Here is a 19,631-nt window from a genome sequence, read left to right as displayed (position 1 = left end):
TAATATTTTCTTATAATCGTAATTAGGTTTGAAATTGCTCGTAAAAATGTACCAACAAAATAAATACATTTATACTTCACAATTAATACAGTAGACATTTTAAAGGCATTTTAGAGGCATTTCAAAGGAATCATCTACCTACTTAACTCCTGGTGATTAATTTCAATTGACGAATCTGCAATTGGGTACATTAAGAAGATTAATGGATCAAGACAAAGTACCATTAAAAATATACTTAGAAGAATTGATGATCAAGTGCCTAGATGGAGCTAAACATTGCCGTGTCTACAATCATTAACACCGTCCACCGAGTATTAATATTTATTATACTGTGTTCTGGAATGGATACTTTCACAAAATTCGTTTAAAAATTAATGTGATATATACAATAAAAACTTAAAATTGATATAAAAGTTAACACTACACAAAGGCCAATAATTTAATCTCTTCTCATATTTTGCAGAGCAATACCAGATCGGTTCTAATTACCTTCGCCATTCCACCAGGGGTGTTAAAAGCGAGCCATCGGGTTGCACAACGAAGCGGTAGAGACCTGGGGATAAGCGATTAATCCCGGGCAATTTCGGCGAGCAATAGAACAAAATTGCGAACCACCAGCTGAGCACCTAGAATGTCTCCAGTATCGCGTTGAATAGAGTGTGCCCGCAGAACGACGTTTTCCGCGCTTAGCGTCAAAGCGCGTAGTCCTCCTTGGCGGCTTGGCTCGTCGAGCAGAAAAAGAAGTCGTCGTCGACGACGACGACGACGACGAGTGGATACGAAGCTGCGCGTATGATCTCCGAGACAAAGAGGCGGCTCGACGACTCGTCAACCGGATTTGCTTTGAGCCGCGACGAGACGGGGCCGTCGCGACGACGTTAGACACGCTGTAAACCCGCGAAACCGTGTTACCCAGTCCGCGCGTATGTAAACCCGCGTAATAGACTCCGCTGAAACGTGTTTCCCTCAGCGACTCTTCCAGAGAAAGAATTTCCAGCGAGGCGGGAAGAAGAAGCCGGGAAAAGGGGAACCGGTCCGCGCGAAAAACGATTCCGGAAACCGGAATTTGTTTGAAATTTTCCGCGGGCTAATGAGAACCTGTTCCTTCTGTGGTTATGAGGTAAGCAGCGTTATCAGATTGGGTGATTATAGCGATAAATAGTGGAGGGAATGCTATAGTCAGAACCTGAGTGACGTCACGAAACTATAGCGTAGTCTTGCCCAGATAATGTCGTGATAGTATCCCGACCTTTAGAACGAATCGCGACATCACTATCTGGGATAGACTACACTATATCTTGGTGACGTCACTCGGGTTCTGACTGTAGCATTTCAGAAATATTTATAGTGATCATAGTTATTGGTCCACCCACTGTAGATTACGATCTACGGTAATCAGTAGGACTTGGTGAGTAAGGGTTGAGATTTATAGATGAGTCAACAATAGACTCTAAACATTTTCTGGAGTTGGAAATAATATACTGACTTCCTTCAATTTTTGTAATCTGAAATTGTGAAAATTTCCCCATTTCAATTTGGACATGAAATCTGCATTCCAGTTAGGAAAAAAATCGGTTGCTACGTACCCTATCGTGAATCCTACGAAAGCTAAGAATCGCTTCGGCGACATCAGCCCCCGATTTTACTTAAAACACGTTGGCGCTAGCAGATTCAATGAGGCTTCGGGTCCTCGGCGATATTAGAGGCGTTGCAAACCCAGTATTCGCGATGCAAACCCAGTTACTCGGGACACGTAGCAGAGAAGTTGCCCCGCACACCGAAACTCGCGATAAACGCGAACACACACGCGTCTCCGAGTACGCGGATGAACGCCGCACCACCGCCGAGATCGGCAAGTTTCCCAACAAACAATAACAACAACAACAACAACGGGAACAACACCGGTAACTGCCACGCTGGAACTGCACGCGTCGACGATAATTACAACAATAACTGGAACTACGTAGGTGGAGGCCGGGGACCGTGGCCGCTTTAATTAGAATCCTCGGCGACGAGGATTAGACGGGCCTTCTGCCGCGTGTCGGAAGAATTGGATCAAGAACTGCTTTAACTATTGGATTGTTGTTTCATCCGATTGTCTCGTAGATATCTTTAGGGGGTGGCTTTCTTCTTCAAAATTATGTTTATTAGATATACTACATCAAAATGACGCGTTCTAATATGTTTAATTTACGACTATTAATTATTAGAGCAGAAGTCATCGAATCACAGTTTATAATTTCGTTAAAAATGTTAATAACAAACGGTGACGAAATCCGTTTTCTTAGATCTATCTCTTATTAAAACTCCATAAGCCGCTAACGATGAAAAAATAATTTTGTCCAGCTAACAGCAATCGAACCACTGTGCGTCGATGGAAGGTGCTAAAATTCATGGAGATGTCTGCGACGCGTCTCGCTCCGAGTATTACGAATCGTGTCGGCCATAAAGCTCTCGCCTCCCTTGCCCACGGTGCAATTTTTCATGAAGACGGAGTGAGAGAGAGAGAGAGTAAGAGCAGAAAATCGCACAGTGAAACAACGTTTCCACTGAGTATTTCATGCATCGATCCGGCGGGAAGTCGAACGGCGAAACTATCCACGGGGCGATATGAAACGCGAACAGGTTTTGTCTAGACCGGGAAACAATTAAAACGGTACCGGGGCGCTACCTGGCCAATTTTGGTTCGTAGGCGGGCCAGAAGCGGGTGCGACGATGCATCGACGTTTCGAGGTCGGCGTTCGCTCTTTCTCTCTCTCACTCACTCACTCTCTCTCTCTCTCTCTTTCGCTCTCTCGGCAGGAAAAAAAGGGGGCGCGTCGGGACACAGGAGAACAGCCACGAAATTAATCGCGCGACGCATGAACCTCGTTTTATGGCGGAGTTTAAATCGGGCGGAGGGAATTGCGCGACTCGGCGCGGAGCGGAGCGGCCGACGCTAAAAACTTTATCGCCCGGCAGCGGCGAACTGCATTAACTCTGTTCCCGAAAGCCTGGCTATATATACAGGCTCATCGAATTCGGTGACGAGCATCCAGAGGGAAAAGTAGCCCATCGATGCTCGGTCCCGCCTGTCCGAGCTCTTTTCCACGTCCTCGCCACCTTTCCATCCTCTCCATCCCCTATTTCGACTCTCTTTCTCTCGTTCTCCCACACCTATCGCACGGTTCCCTGTCGCCTCGCTCTGCTTCGGTCTTCCTCTGCTCCGGGTCTCGTTTGTGTGTCTGTCTCTCTTTTTGTTTTACTTCTTTCGAACGCGAGTCTCTTGTTTCAACTGCGCCGGGGCTGCGGTTCCCGGCAACGGTGGTAACCGTTGCGAAAGTTTTCGTTACTGTTCCGCGGTACGACCGTTACACGGGCCGTGTAATAGAATTTGTAGCAGAAGTTGCCCGCGCGAAATGCCGCCTCGTAAAAAATCGGACTACGGTTACGACTCCACGGTTCACCGAGATAACCGACCAAAGAGTACGTTCCTCGTGAAACTGGGACTCCGATCTCCAACGCTGCAACCACCCCCATCCCATCCCCCCGCAAACGGTTTCGACCGTTCGCCGAACTAGATACTCTGTATCCGATGATATCGATCGAGAACTCGCTCCTTCTGCTCTCGACGCTCTGCTCTGCGGTGAAAGTACAATGGAATATGTCGCTCAACGCGTTGAAGCCCAGAGACAATCCGTGCAAGTGCAGTTTAATCCGAAAATGATATACAGTTCGACGCGTCCGCGCTCGTACACCCCATAAAAGAGAACATTTAAAATTTTTTAGCAACTTTTAGTATTTTCTTCGGAATTTTCATCAATTGAATTTTAAAAACAATCACGATTCGTCATGCGAAGATTAATAAGATTCTGGGCTCTCATTTCAAGTAGCCTATGTACGTTTTCCACACAGTAACGCTTCATACTTTGATCAGATCAGAGCACCGTATAAAAAGGATTAGAACCAAAACTCAACGATTTTTAAGCTAAAAACAAAGAAGAAATATAACCAAATAGTCTGGAAAGACGGTCTCCCTTCAAGAACAACGATCGCGGAAGTTTCTCCAAGTAGGCTCGCCCGTGTTCGCACCCTCGAATGAAGACAACGTGCGGCTGTCTTCCTTTATGAACGTCCGCGGAAGCCAGATATCCCGGTCTGCCGCGCCCTAATTGATTCATCGTTGTCGGGGGCAGTCCCAGGCTTGGCAATAAAAGTCTTCGAGGAATCGTTAAGTCCTCGTCGATGATGTAACTGCTCGCAACCTCACACGATCCACGAGAACTCACCCCTCGGTCCGTCCACACCCCCAGCGATCCCCAGGCCGTTTACACGCGCGTGATTAATGCCCCTTTAACGTCGCCCTCGATCCGGACCGTTGGCCCCCGGTTTTAATAACCGCCACCAACGCCTGCCCTCAGAAGCACGCGGATATTTACGAGTGCCCGCTAATAGGAGGCCCGCTTAATGCGCGTACCCAGAAATGGAGGACACGCGTCCCGGCAATATACCCGGCGATATCCTGTGGCGATGCTCACACCCCCTAACATTTTTACGGGGGTTGGAGGAATATGAACGCGCACCGCGGGGGCGCGCTGCTGTCTTCGCGCGGAAGATGAAACTTTGATGAGATCCGCGCCACGTGACTGCCACCCCCTAGCCGGCAGGTTGCGACACGTGCAATTGGACTTTTAGGTATTCTTTCCGTTGAATACTAGCAGGTCGGAGGTAAGACATTATTAGGCAATTTGTGTCCATAGAAAGTCATATAGCGACGGTGAAGATTCATTGTGTCCCTGCTGAAATTGGAAGGGCGATTAATTTTATTGCTTAATAACGCACCCCCTGAAAATGACAATTGGGTGGGACTGTTTCGTGACCCAACCCAGACCTAAACCCCAATCTGGAAGTTTACTACAACACGTGCTACAGGACTTTTTATAGAACAATCAGAGTCCAAGGACACCATCCAAACGTACCCAAATCGTTGAAAACTCGGTTATGATCCTAATGGGCAGCAAATTTTGCAACCGGACTAGCAATTCCGTTTTTAATCAACCGCAGATCTACGATCACAAATGGAACCCACCATCAGCCAGTCCCTCAAAAATTCCCCAGTAGTCTAAAAATCCAAGACTACTCTAGCACCCAACCAGCGGTATCCATCTTCATCTAGCCTCCCCAGCGGAGCGTCGCAATTATCCGGATCGTTGAAAACTCGGCCGCGAGCCTAACGACCGGACGCAAATACGCCGTCACGAAGGTAACGAATCACCGAGGGGTTCCCGGGCACACGAACTCGGTAAAACTTTTTTACCCCGCATCTGGCGAGGACTGAGACAGCGACGGCGTGTCTCAGTAGCGCGGGGGTGGATCCATAGTGGTTGGTCTCGCGTGAGAATCATAACGCGACATCTGTTTGGAATGAGCGAGATTCTGGCTGCGGCGTGGGTGTCAGCCGAGGAACAAAGATAAAGACGACAAGGACAAGGACAACGACGACGACGACGACGCAGGAACCGGAAGCTGGGAAAGGGTTGCGGGATCGGTCTCGTTGTGCGAGCACGTAGTTTTTGGTGCATCTGCGCCGTGGCACGAGCTGGTTCCACCGCAAGAAGACGAAGAGAGTACCGGAGTCGACACCGAGACCGCATTATCCGGCGCACGAGGCATTACGTTCTCGGTGTTGGTGTGTCCCTGGAAGCAACTAGTCCTTCTCTGTGTCCACCAAAAAACCCGCGAGCCGTGTTCTCCAGCCGAGACCGACGATTTTCCAGCGTTTCTTGCGGCCAGTGAACGCAATATTTGCGCTCCCAAGCTTTTCCTTGATTCGTTCATCGCCGCGGGACGACGGCATAATCGCGTCGTTCCGCGTTCTTGCGATCGATGCGTCGAAAGACGCACGGAGAATTTCTCAAACGCTTTACTGTTTTTCGGCGCTGTAACCCGGAGGACCAGGGCAAGAACCTTGCGGCGGGATTTTAGACGACGAGATTACATTATCTCACGCCGGACGCTGTTTAATCTCGCCTTAGAAAAATCCCTCGGTCGTTTATGCACGGATTACGACGTCCGTTCTCTTTCCCGCGCGGAGACGTCCTCTGACAGTCGCAATTCTGTCGATTGCGCGCACGGAATAACGCGGCGGATACGACGCGCTCCACGAAGGAGACCGAAAGAATGCGGAATGAACAGGGGATTCCGCTTATCTCTCGAATAATGTCATCTGCTCCGTGACCGTTTTTATCGAGGAACATGCCGGCCCGCCGAATATGTCACGGGGATGTTACCTGTCCTCGAGGACGTTCGATCCGGCTGAATTTACCACGCGTTCTCTAGATCGCTCCCAGGCTCCTGATTTGGCCCTTTGCTCCGGAAACTGGCTGTACGGAATGTTCTCAAAGCTTCGAGTTGCCGGGATTAGGAGGCAAGTTGGAGTCAACCCTTGTCCGGCACCCGTTCTACTAAATTAATTTGTCTCCGTTCTCACCTCGTCGAATTTCGACGAAAAATTAGTGTGATGATGAATTGGACAATTTTTACAGACCGAAACTTATCGATCCAGGATCCTTTCGAGGTCCCATCTCTCATCGACTCCTCCCTCATCATCGCATCGGTTAGAAAGATAACAACGTGACCGTGCGACCGGCATTTCAACTAATTCGAGCGAATGACGGAAAGCGAGATAACGGCGCGCGGCTCTTCGAGGGTGGCGAAAATTCAGGTCGAAGAACGGGTTGCCAACTGTCGCGGCTGCACCCTGGGTAATCACGGGTGCAAACTTTCTCTATAAATCACGAAACGTTTCGCGGGACGGCGTTTCAGCGTTGGGAGACGGACAGAAGTAGACGAACGCGGGACGCGGCTTGAGGAACTGTTACTCGTCGGGAATATAATGGATATTAATGTCGGTGCTGCGACGATTCCCTGGTCTCCCAGCTATTTCTCGCGAGTCCTCGGATCGGCGCGAGCTTCCCGGTTAGTAGTTCATCCGTCCCCTATCGCTTCCTTTTCTATTCCTCCGGACGCGTCGCCGGTCGAATTCACGGCGCATTTCCTCGAAAGCCAGAATTCTTCGAACTAGTTTCTTCTACTTTCTCGAGCTGCCTTCTCTTCCGCTTGCAGAAACCAGTCCTCCCTTTTCCTTCTCTTGGCCTCCGCCAACGCTGCCATTGTCTTCCGGTTTTCTTTGCAGGAACCCGCACCACACAGAGCCACTTTTCCTCCGCGGATTCCTTCCGCAGCCGGCTCGCGCAGAATTATGGGCCTCCGGTTTCCGAGGAAACCGGGCTATCGAGATTTAGGTGAGTTACCTTCCTAACTACGTGTCACTCGACCCCCCTTAGCCGCGAGCCGACTCCTACGCCAGCTGACCGACGACATCCAGCTAGCCCGGTAGCTAACCAACCACCTCGTAGCTGCTTCCGTACCCCGGAACCGAAATTATCGGACCCGCAATGACGTGGAATTTCAATTTCGACGGTTTAAGCCGAACTGATCCGATCCCATTTATTTCTTCCCGACGCTTCCCGACGGATAATAAATTTCGTTAGGTTTTAGGGGAACGCAATTCCCGAATGTGCGAATGTAAAAGTCATGTCTCCGAATTTTGTCACACATGATTAATCAATGAAACATTTTTATTTTTACGAGGCGTCATTTAACGGGACTTACAGCTTCATGTTCGAATTTTTTCAGGTTAAAATGTGGCAAAATGGCTGAAACGTCCGAATTAAAACATTCCAGTTGATTGGCCGGCAGAATTGAAATGTCTACAATTGCAGTGTACAAATTGCCGGATTTTTCGATTGTTATAGGAATAGCAGCGGTTTGAAGTGGAATCCCCTATTTTGCTGGAAACAATCAACTTTAAATGTTGATCAAAGAATTATTGGGTCTGGAACTCGTTGACCGATTTCGAACAAAAATTGTCGAAACTGTTAAAATCGTGTCAATTAAAAACTCCGAATATAATAAAATTCTTTTTATGTACACAAATATTTTACGTAAATGATTACGATGTTACGCATAGTATCAAATACATTGAAATTTTCAAGAATCATAATCCGCCCGCGATTCTTGTGGAAGGTGTTTATCCTAAAATTACGGATGTAAAATTATATTTGGTACTATGACTTTCGTAATAATTTGAATACTTGCATACATTTTTTTTTAATGTTCACTAAGAATGAGGCTTCCACGACAATAAAAAGTCGATTTTTGAAAATTGGCCCGCGAGGTACCGTAAAGTTTAAGAGCCGGTGGCGTCAAGCAAGGTGTGAATACACTTCGCTGTCTGGCTGTTTCTATTTACCGTAGGAATTGCGGCCAGTTTCGCGAGCAGAATTAGCCAATCTACTCCTCGCCCTTAAACCCTTTTCCGCAAATGCTACCGGCTCAACTTTGTTCCCAGCGTTAAGCTCGCGCGGGTCATTTTATCGGTCGTCAGCCAGCCAGCTGGCCAGGCTTCTCCGTTGGCTTCTTCGTGACAACTAATTCATTTGGCTGCCTAAGAGAGAAAGAGAGAGAAAGCTGACGGAAACGAAAAGCATTCTCTCAGTCGAGCTGCAACGGAGAAAGGAATATGCTCCGGCAAGAATCGATCGCGCACGGACTTCCATATTTTCCCGCGGCGAACCCTTTTCCGCTTTTGTTACCTCTTTGCTGCGCTCGGTCGCTCCGACCGAGCCTGAGAAAGTTTTATTAGGTTGCTGCATGGGGAAGAGCTTTAGCAGTACCTTCCAAACATCGTATATTTCATAAAAATGCTTTTCTTTCTTGAAATCCCTTTTATTCCTGCTCTGGTTTCGGTGTCCTAGTCTCGCAGTAATTTGTGCTCGATCTTTGCTTTCAAAGTTGCTACATTGCAGATACTCGTCAGAACTGTTCTGGAACAGATTTGGAAAGTTTGACGTTTTTCCTAATTCTGTTGTGCTTCTGAATCAATTTATTTTTTAACATTTAATCATTCAGTAAAATCTAAACTGTGGACGCTTTTCTGTTCCTTGAAATTCCTGTAGTACATTTCTATTTTGCATTGAGGTCCACAGTTTACTTAGAAGTCAAGCATTACGTTTCCCTTCGTACGAAAATCAAAAATCAATGGGGAAAATTGACATACACCGCTTCGTGCATTAACCAGCCCAAATGTAACGTCCTTCTAAAATACGAAAAGAATTGAGCAAAGAAAATTTGCATGAAGATGTTAAAAGCTAGCTGGAATGTATAAAATGAATTTCATTCGCATAAAGATTCAGGCAATCATTCGAACCGTGTCCACATTCGTTCGAAAATAATTCCGACCGAACCCGCAGTGTCAAAGTTCGACCAACGGCACGTTCAACTTTTTATTTCGCAAAACGACACGCGACCGACCGGTTACAACCACGTCGTCCGATTAACTTCAACATCAAACACCACGTCCGAGCGTTGTCGGGCAGCGTCCGCGAACGTTCGACGGAATAACGAAGACGGGTGTCGCAAAAATCGGCGAAAAAAAATCGCAAGGGCGTCGGCGAATTTGCGAACGGCCGGCGTGTCTATAAAAAGAAATGGAAAAAAAACGGGAGGGGGTTGGCAAACATAGTACGTTTCCTCCTCGCAGGGACGCGATCGCGTTTAATCCGAATAAAAATATCATGGCGAAAGCTGTCGAACAACGGGAGATTTTTACTCGGATTAAAAGGGGTTGGCGAGGGCGGAGAGAGGGTGGTTCGCCGACCGACGCGTAATAACTTTGCCAAACAGCCGAGTTCCAAGTTTGCAAACGCGATTTTTGAGCGAACCTGTACCGAGCGCGGTCCGCAACCGTCGCTGAATTTATTGTCTCGGCGATAAGCTTGTTGATCGATTGTGACGAACACTTCCTCGGATACATTGTCTGCGAAACAATTGGTGGTGCGGTTTTTTTCCGAAATTGAAAAGTTTCTCATTGGGGGAGGATCGCTTCTTCGGCGCGACGTCTGACGCTTTGGGGCGAATTCGATGAAAGAGATGAGATTTTAAAATTGTTTTAAAGGTTCGACCGAGTTGACGAGTGTCTGCGACTTCTCGATAGGCTGGGGAAGTGCTATAGATTGTTTAAAGTCGGAATTGAAGTTAGGGTGGCAAACTTGTTTAAGGCTGGTGATACATCGAAGAGGTACGATACCCGCTTGCGTTTTATTCGAAGGGGTGAAAATAATGGACGGTTTTTTTATTCAGACGGTGTGTAGATCGCAATAACTTTTTGAGACCGACCGAGATTTCGAATACTATTCACTAATTTTTAACCACAACTACTCTATTATTAACACAAATTTAAAACTTTCCCTGTGTTTCTTACTGCTCAAGGTCGCGCGAAGGTCACGTGAATGTCATCGTATTCAAACTTCAACTAGTATTCAGCAATAATAAAAATATATATTGTCATTCAAGAAATCATGTATACAGGGTGAGTCACCTAACGTTGCCACCTCAAATATCTTTGTTGTTTTTAAAGATACGTCAAATGTCTGAAGATGATACCAAAAATATTTTTGTTTTTAGGTGATTTTTTTAGAGATATCAAGGTCGCCTTCATTTTTTAAAATGCCACTTAGTATTTTGGACTTAACAGTATTATAGCCGGTATCAAGACGAATTCAACGACCTAGTATAAGGTGTACGAATACCATGACCTTCGGATGACCTTGAAGTACCATTTTAAAAATGGTTTTACAATTATATTACTTGCGATAATCTGACAAAATAATATTTTAAACAAAAGTCGATCAGTTTTCGATTGGCTATATATTGCAATAAAAAAAGTTCGAAAATTTTTGTTTTTAAACGACAAAGCTATTTGAGGTGGCAACGTTAGGGGACTCACTCTGTATATAATCTTAAGAAAATAAAAAATAAAAGAGATATTTAAACTGTTCAAGTCAAGTGTTTAAAAAGTGTTTCAAGTCAAGAGTTAAAAAGTAGCAACGATCCAGTTTGCGTAAATGTACGAACTCGAATGTACGCTATAATCGCAATTCCTCGGGTGCTTAAAGGACGGGGTAAAATAAGTGAAAATTAAGAATTGGACAGTAGTTTCGAGGATGGAGGGTTTCCCAATATTTGAATAGGTCCTCGGAGTAGCAGACAGTATTTTATTGTGTAATATCCTGGGTCCAGGGGAGGGATGGAAGCGTCCCTCGATCGGACACTAAATCCTCGTCATAAACCCTCCCGGATGGGGAAGAACTCTCGCGCGCGAGCCCTCCGAAAGGGTGGCGCGTCCGCTCGCGCCAGCTCCCCCCTTTTATTTGGATCATTTATTTGACTGGATCCAATATTTATGAAAACAATATTTTGTTTGGTTCTCGTGTTTATTTTACCGTCGATGTGCTACGCGGGCCCGGGAAACCCGGCTTTGTAAGTCGAACACGGTGCAGCGGATTACGCGAATCGGCCGCGGGCCAGAGCATTATTGTCTCTCGTCCAACTAGATTTCCCAGTGTCTAATTCCATTATCAGTCGGATGATCGGTAATTAACGAGGCTGTCTTCCATCGGATCCATCAACCCCGAACTACATTAACCCTTTGCACACAGAAATTATTTTTATAATATTCGATAAATTGATCAAACCTCTTAAACCTGGGGATTGATAGCAGGAAAAAAACATGCTTAACACTAATATTGATAATGAGAAGTGTGAGTTCATTTGGATTTCTTTCGGCTTTTATTACAGTATGTGGTTGGAGAATGAAATTTATCGAGTCTTTTCCGTCGAAAACGTTTTTATCATTTTTAAATTTATGTAATCTGAGATGAGGAAAATAATTTTGACTACCGTCTAAGATTCGTCCCTGAAGGATTAATCTTCCCCTTATAAGCCAACCTCCCTCACTTTCTCTTTCGCAAACGTGATTACAAACCTGTGGCCCTCTAAAACACTTGCAAAATGCAGGAATAAGGTGTCCGCATCGAGAAGCATCGACTGCAGTGCCAAAGGAATCTTTTAGTCGGCGAAATGAGTTTTTTATCCAATTTGCAGCCGGATAGGATTAAAATGTAAGCACTTCTCTTTGATTCCGATGATTTCCGAGTCGCGAAAATCTGCATTGCGCATAAAGATTTGCGGTCTAATTATTATCGCGGAAACAGCGATTGTATTTCGTCAGAGATTATTCGTGGATATAATTTTCGCGGCGGGATGGGAAACATTGTAATAATGCAAATTACTTCGTTTCAGCAATGTTAGTAGTCGAACTTCAGCGATACCGCTGTGAAAATATGAACAAATAATAACGTCACCGAAGGAAGAATTTCCTGGCGATAACGGGAGAAAAATCGATGTTGCAAGCGGATATACGCTGCCTCCCGATACCATCGATGCACTTCCTCAGATGCAACCCGCATCGTTCCCATTGTCAATTATATGCAATTAAATTGATATTTTGTTTCGCGGGGCATTGCAGCCCGGCGCGTACAAAAGGAATTATCGAGGCACAAAAGCGTTAACATCACCAGTGTAATAGCAACCGAATTATGCGAGGTATTGTGTTTTTTATGGGATTCATTTATTTTGACTCCGTTTGGTGCGGCAATGCATTTGTAATTATAATCGCATATGTATATTCTGTTACGTCGTATTTAATACGTTATAGTACATTATGCTGTATGTATAATATTATGTTGCGTTATTTGTTGCATCTCTATTACGTCGCATTGCAGATGTGTTATATTATATTTCCGAGGATATTCCATTTCTTTCTTTATGATTTTTCTCGTATCTTTACAATTCTATTCATTGCTTCCGCCTCTTCGCCTAGAAAGTTTTATATTACTATACCACTCCTTGTTGCCTCACGCTCTCCTTTCATGCATGCACCGTATTTTCCTGCCCTTTTCACGAATCATGCACACACTATGCTTTGCATCTCTTCGGCACTGACTTTCGATAACCTGCTTACCTTTCACGGAAATTGATGGCCGCTATAATCATTAATACACCAATTCAAAATACTAGACTGTGCCAGATTATGCGATTTTGACACAAATTTGTGTGAGTTTAAGTTGCACTAGAGAATATAATTTTCCAGCAATTTTTAGTTTCAGCACTGACTGAGTGAACTGAAACTGGCAGCTTCTAAATGCAATTTTCACAACTCCGTACGCCTGCGCCCATAACTTTGCCAGGTTTACAAAATGGAACAGTTCAACATACCGCTCTTCCACAAGTATAAAAATCAACCTTGAATTTTTTTAGGGAATGTTACTATATTTTATTAAATCAAGTTTATTTCAGATTTAATAAGTTCTACAATATTTTCCAAACATCCCGATCATTTCAAAATGAACAATGGCCAACAAAAATCAATGTAATGACAAATACTGCTATAAAATTCTTCTTCGCCGCCGACGTAGGCGCGTTCCGCAACGGGATTCGCGTTTATGGTGTTCGGGAGCGGTTGAGTACATTTCTAATTGCGAGGCTCGCTACCAAAACCGCCAATAGGATCCGGCGAGCGAAGCTGGTTGTATCGAGCAGCGACAGTGGCCTCCATAAACTGCAGTTTCTATGCAAACGACACGCGCGCCGCGCCGCGCCGCTAAAGGCGTCGGCATCGACGCGACTCGCGTTCATTCGAACGAACTTAGGACACTATGCAAATTCCGCGGGCAATCGCAACCTCCTACAGCCGTGCGAAATTTTTCGCATATATCGATGCTCGACGAAGATGGGATTACGGGGGTGGGAGCCGAATATGGCCGGCGAAATAATCGAATGAACCGGACGTCGATACCCTTTTTAATCGATGATCACTCGCTACTGGAAACTTTCTATTTCATAGATTTTTTCTGTTAGCCGCTTCGGTGAACGCAATGCGAGCTGCGTTATTTTTCCGTGAAAATAGGCTCGACGTTTCGAGGGTCTCGTTACAGACTCCAATTTTTACGGACTCGATTCTCGGCTTTATCGCGGCCCGTTCCTCTTCGGATTATCTGCTCTTCTCTGTTGACTTTGTTACTTTGGATCTGTTTTGGTTGACTGGTTTTCTGGTTGCGTGTTCAACAGCGCGTCTGCCTGTAGCAAACAGTATTGGTCTGGTGATGAAATTGTGCAGATTATTTTATGTAGATTGAAATTGTATGTCAAGATGGTCTGGGGGATGGAAATTAAAGATGATATCAGAGAGAAGCTGGTCTGATCTTGAGGGATGAAGCTGCAGGGAATGAAAGAAGAAACGTGAGGGAAACAGAACGGCAATCATTACCGCGAAATTATTATCAATTTCCATTCCACTTTTCTTCTTCTGCTCTTTCTCTCTGGCTTCGTTCATCTCTCAAGACTAAACCAGCGTCTGGAACTAGCAACTTTATCTTCAGTTGAATAGTGTTACGATATTCACAGGATTTTGTTAATTGTTTTACTTGTCGAGGGATTATTGATAAATAGAATTATTATTATTATTAGGTAAGGTAACTTGTAAAAATGTGACGAACGATCGAAACAGATATTATTAAACTACTCATTCGCATGCAGGATAAAATTTCTTCGACACGCTTTACACTGGAATTAAACAAAAACTTGTTTTCCGTATCGCTGATTTCAATTTGTAGAACTTATTTGGTTCAATTGCACTTTGTCATTTATCGTGCTTGCAACGTTCATATTTGGTACAAAATCACAAACAATGACGATATACGTTTTATAAGTAATAGAATTGTTACTGTAGCTTCATTTTGTAGCTCTCGTTGCCATAGTTACTATGTAAACTGCGATCAGGATACGAGCTACATTCTCGTCGATGATTTAACCTCAATGAGTTCGTTCTATATGTATAGTTGTGACGTTTCACAATGATTGAGCTCTTTAGTAACACGTACAACCTTCAATGGGTATCATAGATGTGTGTCAAAAATTATTTGTCCATGTGCTGTCTGTTTGAAGGTGTATCAAATTATAAAATAAATGTACACATGATGTGCAGATGTCTAAGAATCTCGGAAATGAACTTGGACGATGTTTTGTGTTTCTATTAGTTGCTACAACAAAAGTTGTTTGAATACATTGAAATAAATAGGAGCCAAAAAGATATTTCTTTCTTCCTTTATTGATTTTAATATAAGCTGAAAATAATCCTATTTTTTAAAATTGTACCTCCCCTTTTTTTATAATAATAAAAATTAAAATGGGAATTCTGCAAAGACTAACTTCCCGACCATCGGGCACCCGAAATGTTTGTTGGGTACTCTCACATCTCTACCCACCTAACCAAAAATCTCACCCCAAAAATCTCTCTGCGTCTCTCCAAAAAGTTGTTCGGAGGGATCGCCAACGGTAGAACGACCGTCGAATTCGTAGGAACCTTTTAGTCCCGGGCGGGCCACGCCAGAACAGATTATCCATCCATTATTTCGGCGGGGGTTGCGCGGCGAGGTTGAAACAGCGGGGGAACAAAAGTAGAGCTGTAGCACGATGGAAATCGTTCGGAACACATCCACAGGACAGCATTCTCCTCTTCCTGGTTCGAAATCCTACGATTTTCTCAGCAGCTTCAAAACGCGCTTGGCAGTTACCGCGTGATATTCCGGCGTGGCTTGCTCGATTCGTTTCCGTCGCTCGAAAAGGATGTAATTAATATCGTCGCTCGGCTTTCGAATTGGCGACTGCGCGCGCGCGCCGCTCCGGTCCCTCTTTCACTCCCGTGCTTTCTGCTCGTGTCCTCTCCGTTCCTCTCACCCCTCTTCCTCCAACCCTCTGCCTCCCTTTCTCGACCCGCGACCCTCTCGCGGGGGTGGCTCTCTCGGCGTCGAGGTTCGAGCCTCTCAGTCGTGCCGAGAACCCGCTTCGTTGCGGGGTTACCTCCTCCCTCGGTGAGCCACCGGATTCCGCGTCCGAGTTTCCGCGACGTCAGGAACCCTAATCGCGTGGGACGAATTACCTGGGTGAACGCACGCTCGCTTAGGCTACTCGTGGGGAGCAGCAGCACCGCGAGTTTGAACCGTCTTCCGATTCACGGGGAACACCGGATTCGCGGCAGTTTAGCGACTACAAGGACTCTAATCGCGTGGTTCCTGAACTCGGTTTGGCTACATGTGAGAAGCAGTAGCGTCGCGAGTTCAGTAGTTCGCGTCCTCTTCCGATTCCTGCGTCCGACTTTCACGACATCAGGAACCCTAATCGCGTGAACCGAATCACTTAGGTGGACGCATGCTCGGTTAGGCTACTCGCGGGGAGCAGTAGCACCGCGAGTTAGTACCGTCTTCTGATCCCTACTCGCAAGGAACCTTGAGACACCGGAGTCTCGCGACAACAGGAACCTTAATCGCGTGGGTCGAGTTAGTCTTGACTAACTGAGTCAGCCGAAGACACGTTTGCTTATACTACTCGCATGGATCGCTAGCAGTTCTTACCGTCTTCGATCAAGATCGCTCCGTGATCTGCTTCTCGTGGAGTGCCGCGTGATCGTGGATATTACCAGGCGCCGATCTGGAGGACCCGAAGACTCCGATCGAATGAACCTGCTGTTCCAGGCTTCGAGTTCTTGGCTCCCGAAGTAGGGATCTTCTGGGGATCTTGCTCGTAAAGTAGGAAGAGGAAGAGACCAATCGATCCGCGTAATAAGAGAACTTCGCGTTGGGTGCGTTCCGCAGGGACACGAAGAAAGGGTCTGCCCTAAGCAAGAGAAAGTGGACGACCCTCCTTCCGCGCGTAACTCTTTTCAGCAGAACGGACGATCCTCTCGGGAGACCGGCGGAGCTTGTTCGGGAACTGTAAGAGAAGCCTGTGTTTCGGCCGAACCCGAAGAGGTTCTGGAGACAAACGAAGAGAGGTGGGAGGATATAGCTAGTTCTCTGCTAGCAGTTTTGTTTCCCCGGTCGATATACGACTACGATTTTCGTGGGAATTGAAGAGAGGAGAGGTTAACGAGAGACGATTCATCGTGGAGTGCGAGTTCGAGAGACGGTCTTCTCGTTCTTTCTCTCTCCCTTCTCTCTCGGCAGAGCCGAACGAGAGCCGGTCTAATTCGGATCGTTAATTTTTCGACGTACTGGCTGGCTGTGCTGTGGCGGACATGCTTGTATCTCGGCCCTCCGGGTGATTAAAGATACAATTAATGGGCCGACAATTAAATATAATTAACTCGAGGGATAGGGTACGCGGGCTCCGTTTGCCAATTAGCGCGTTAGCACCTTATCGGACATCGGCCGCGGGCTTCGATCTCGAGCAGACAATAAAATCGCCGTAATCGGCGGGAGTAACCGGTAGCCTGGGAAGAGAGACAGAGGGGGAGAGAGAGAGGGCGAGAGAAGGAGAGACAGTTCGGTCCGTGAGAGTATCTCTGATCCCGTGGGGGAGAGATAGAGGATCGAAGTGGCGCGTAATGAGGATCGATTAACTCGAGGAACTCTGGATGCGTCACCGATCGCTCGGCCGGTGGTAGATCCACGGTTCGCGTCGGAGATCAGAGGATAAGGATCCTGGAATCAAGTAATGCGCGGTCAGGCATCATAGGTCGTGTCTTAGGTGCTCTTCGAAGTGGGGAAACAAGCGTGGAACGCGTGCTCCTTGGGGAAAGTTACGAGAGGACTTTGACTCGGTCCCGGGATTCGGAGTGGAGAAACGAAGAGCACTCTCGCGAGACGATCCGGATTACATGCTTGCGGTGCACACAGGCCCGAAGTGGTTGTCCGTTGCTCCTCTGGAACCACCACGGGAACTGGGACCCTGAACTTGAAGCCTGCATGCATGCTCGCCGCTGAAACGATACGACACGCTCGCACACTCCTTCGAGAGCATCGACGGCCACCGAGGGCAGCCTGGACACAAGGAGAGGTACGGAGAATGCTGACTGCGCACTCGTGACATACGGCGCTTCCGTTCAGGATCGAAAGGTAGGTCCTGCCATCGATCATTCGGCAGAAATACATATTTACTGATACGAACTGTTTCTTGGGAGGATGCACTTTTTGGGAATTTTTTCCTCTTGAACCGTACGGTATATTTTTTCGGTACCTCGAAGACTTGTTTGTACATGTTCTGATTACAATCGTGAATTTTTGTACGTTCAGAATACCAGAATCGTAAAAGTTATGCGATGGAAAGAGCAGTCCGTTACTTTTGGATGGCTTCGCGCAGTAATTGAGTTCCGAGACCTCCAAAATCAAAAACTCGGAACAATTTTAATTAGTAGAACTGTGCTCGACTTCTGGAGCATAGAAGATGAAGAAAGTGATCTTCTAAAGTTCGAATTAATTATGCACTGAACATAGTTTCAAACTTTGAAATTAATTCTTCGAGTCTTGAGCCATTTGTGGGTCTTCCATATTAGGATACGAATCATGTGATCTATCCTTGGTGAATGATTACTATTACACTGGCGATAAAATTATACAAAACTTCACGAATATAGTCTAGACAGATAGACAAGTATGCAAAGTATCATTTTCAGAGGAATCAGAATGAAACTCCTCCTGTCAGGAGGTTCGTATTAATCAACTCAATTTAATCAGCTAGCATTACTCGATTTATATACGTACTTTCGAACAGGACGATCTCATGTACATACTGGAATGAATTTCGAAGCTCTCTCAGTTTCGTATTTAACGCAGGTGAACGCACGATGATCCGCAGCCTATTTATTACCCACGGAATGAACCTCCGAGTTGATCTATAGATTACTAGGGGAAATGTCGGAGGATGATCCCGCGGGAAATGCCCGCGTAGCCCGAAGCAGGCGTTTCTTTTACGTGACCTCTCGCACGTCTCCGCAGAATCTCCTGGTCTATTGCGTTCTAACCTTCTACCATCGCGACGATGCTTCGAGGGCAATAGTACCATTCTTCCCTTATTCGAAGCGTCTCGAGCTCTTTGGTGCAGTCTCGAGTCGACGAGAGTTGCAGCTACCAGTTCACTCTACGCAAGTTAGGGTGGTATTTTAGATCTTGAACTGCATCTAGTCTAGAAGGCTTGCTTCTGTGGGAAATGTGTCCCAAAAGGGAGCAACAATTCTTAATTTTATTAGAAAATTAATGAGTTGCAATCTGGAAGTACAAACAAACCTCCACTCCAAGGACATTGGTTCTCCAATGGTCTATTCCGATAGACCACACCAAATTCACACCAATGGTTCATTCATAAAAATTGTTCAACCAACCCCAGTATCTCCTACCCTCGTCTCCAAAAATCAGAGTTTCCTTGACGTCAAGGACACAGTGTTTGATCTCAGTAACCAATCATGAATAAAATTTTGCTACAAGCATAAAAATTCATAAAAATGACTCGTCTAACTCCAGTTTTCTGAGAGATTAGTCATCTACCTTCCCCCCCCCCCCATCAAAAATCGTATTGACCCTGATACGAAGGGTGTATTGTGTCTCGATCCTAGCAGGCGTCGATTAATTATTTCGTCACCGATGTCACGGTGGCTAGGTTATCGAATCTCCCCGGAATGCTTAGTAACCTTACGCTGGTAGCGCGTCAGAAGCTGGGCTTTAGCCGCTCGTAAAGCCGTAGAGACGCTCAGATTGTGCGAGTCGGTCGGGCAATTCCGGTGCACCTGCGTCCACCGTACTAGGGGAGGAGGGTCCGCAGCTCGTGCAGTAAAAGTGAGAGGACCAGATCCTGGAGGAAGGGAAGGGGAACGGTTCGAGGGCATTATTAAGCACCCCGTGTCCTCGCTCATTACGCCA

At 46.1% G+C, this 19,631-nt stretch overlaps 1 protein-coding gene across 2 annotated transcripts in view; it reads left to right on the top strand.

Moving 5' to 3' along the window:
- Window positions 1-15,751: 15,751 nt before the first annotated feature.
- The window catches only part of Pxb (putative Hedgehog signaling attenuator pxb), a 360,190-nt gene continuing 356,310 nt past the window's right edge, over window positions 15,752-19,631 (top strand). For both annotated transcript variants that reach the window (XM_076426924.1, XM_076426925.1), the window contains exon 1: window positions 15,752-17,834. The gene's annotated coding sequence lies outside the window, so the exon portion shown is untranslated. The remainder of the gene's footprint in view (window positions 17,835-19,631) is intronic.

This window comes from Lasioglossum baleicum, chromosome 7 (genome assembly GCF_051020765.1).
Source record: "Lasioglossum baleicum chromosome 7, iyLasBale1, whole genome shotgun sequence".
NCBI lineage: Eukaryota > Metazoa > Arthropoda > Insecta > Hymenoptera > Halictidae > Lasioglossum > Lasioglossum baleicum.
The sequence above is the reverse complement of the archived record's forward strand: the minus strand, read 5'-3'. Positions and strand labels throughout refer to the sequence as shown.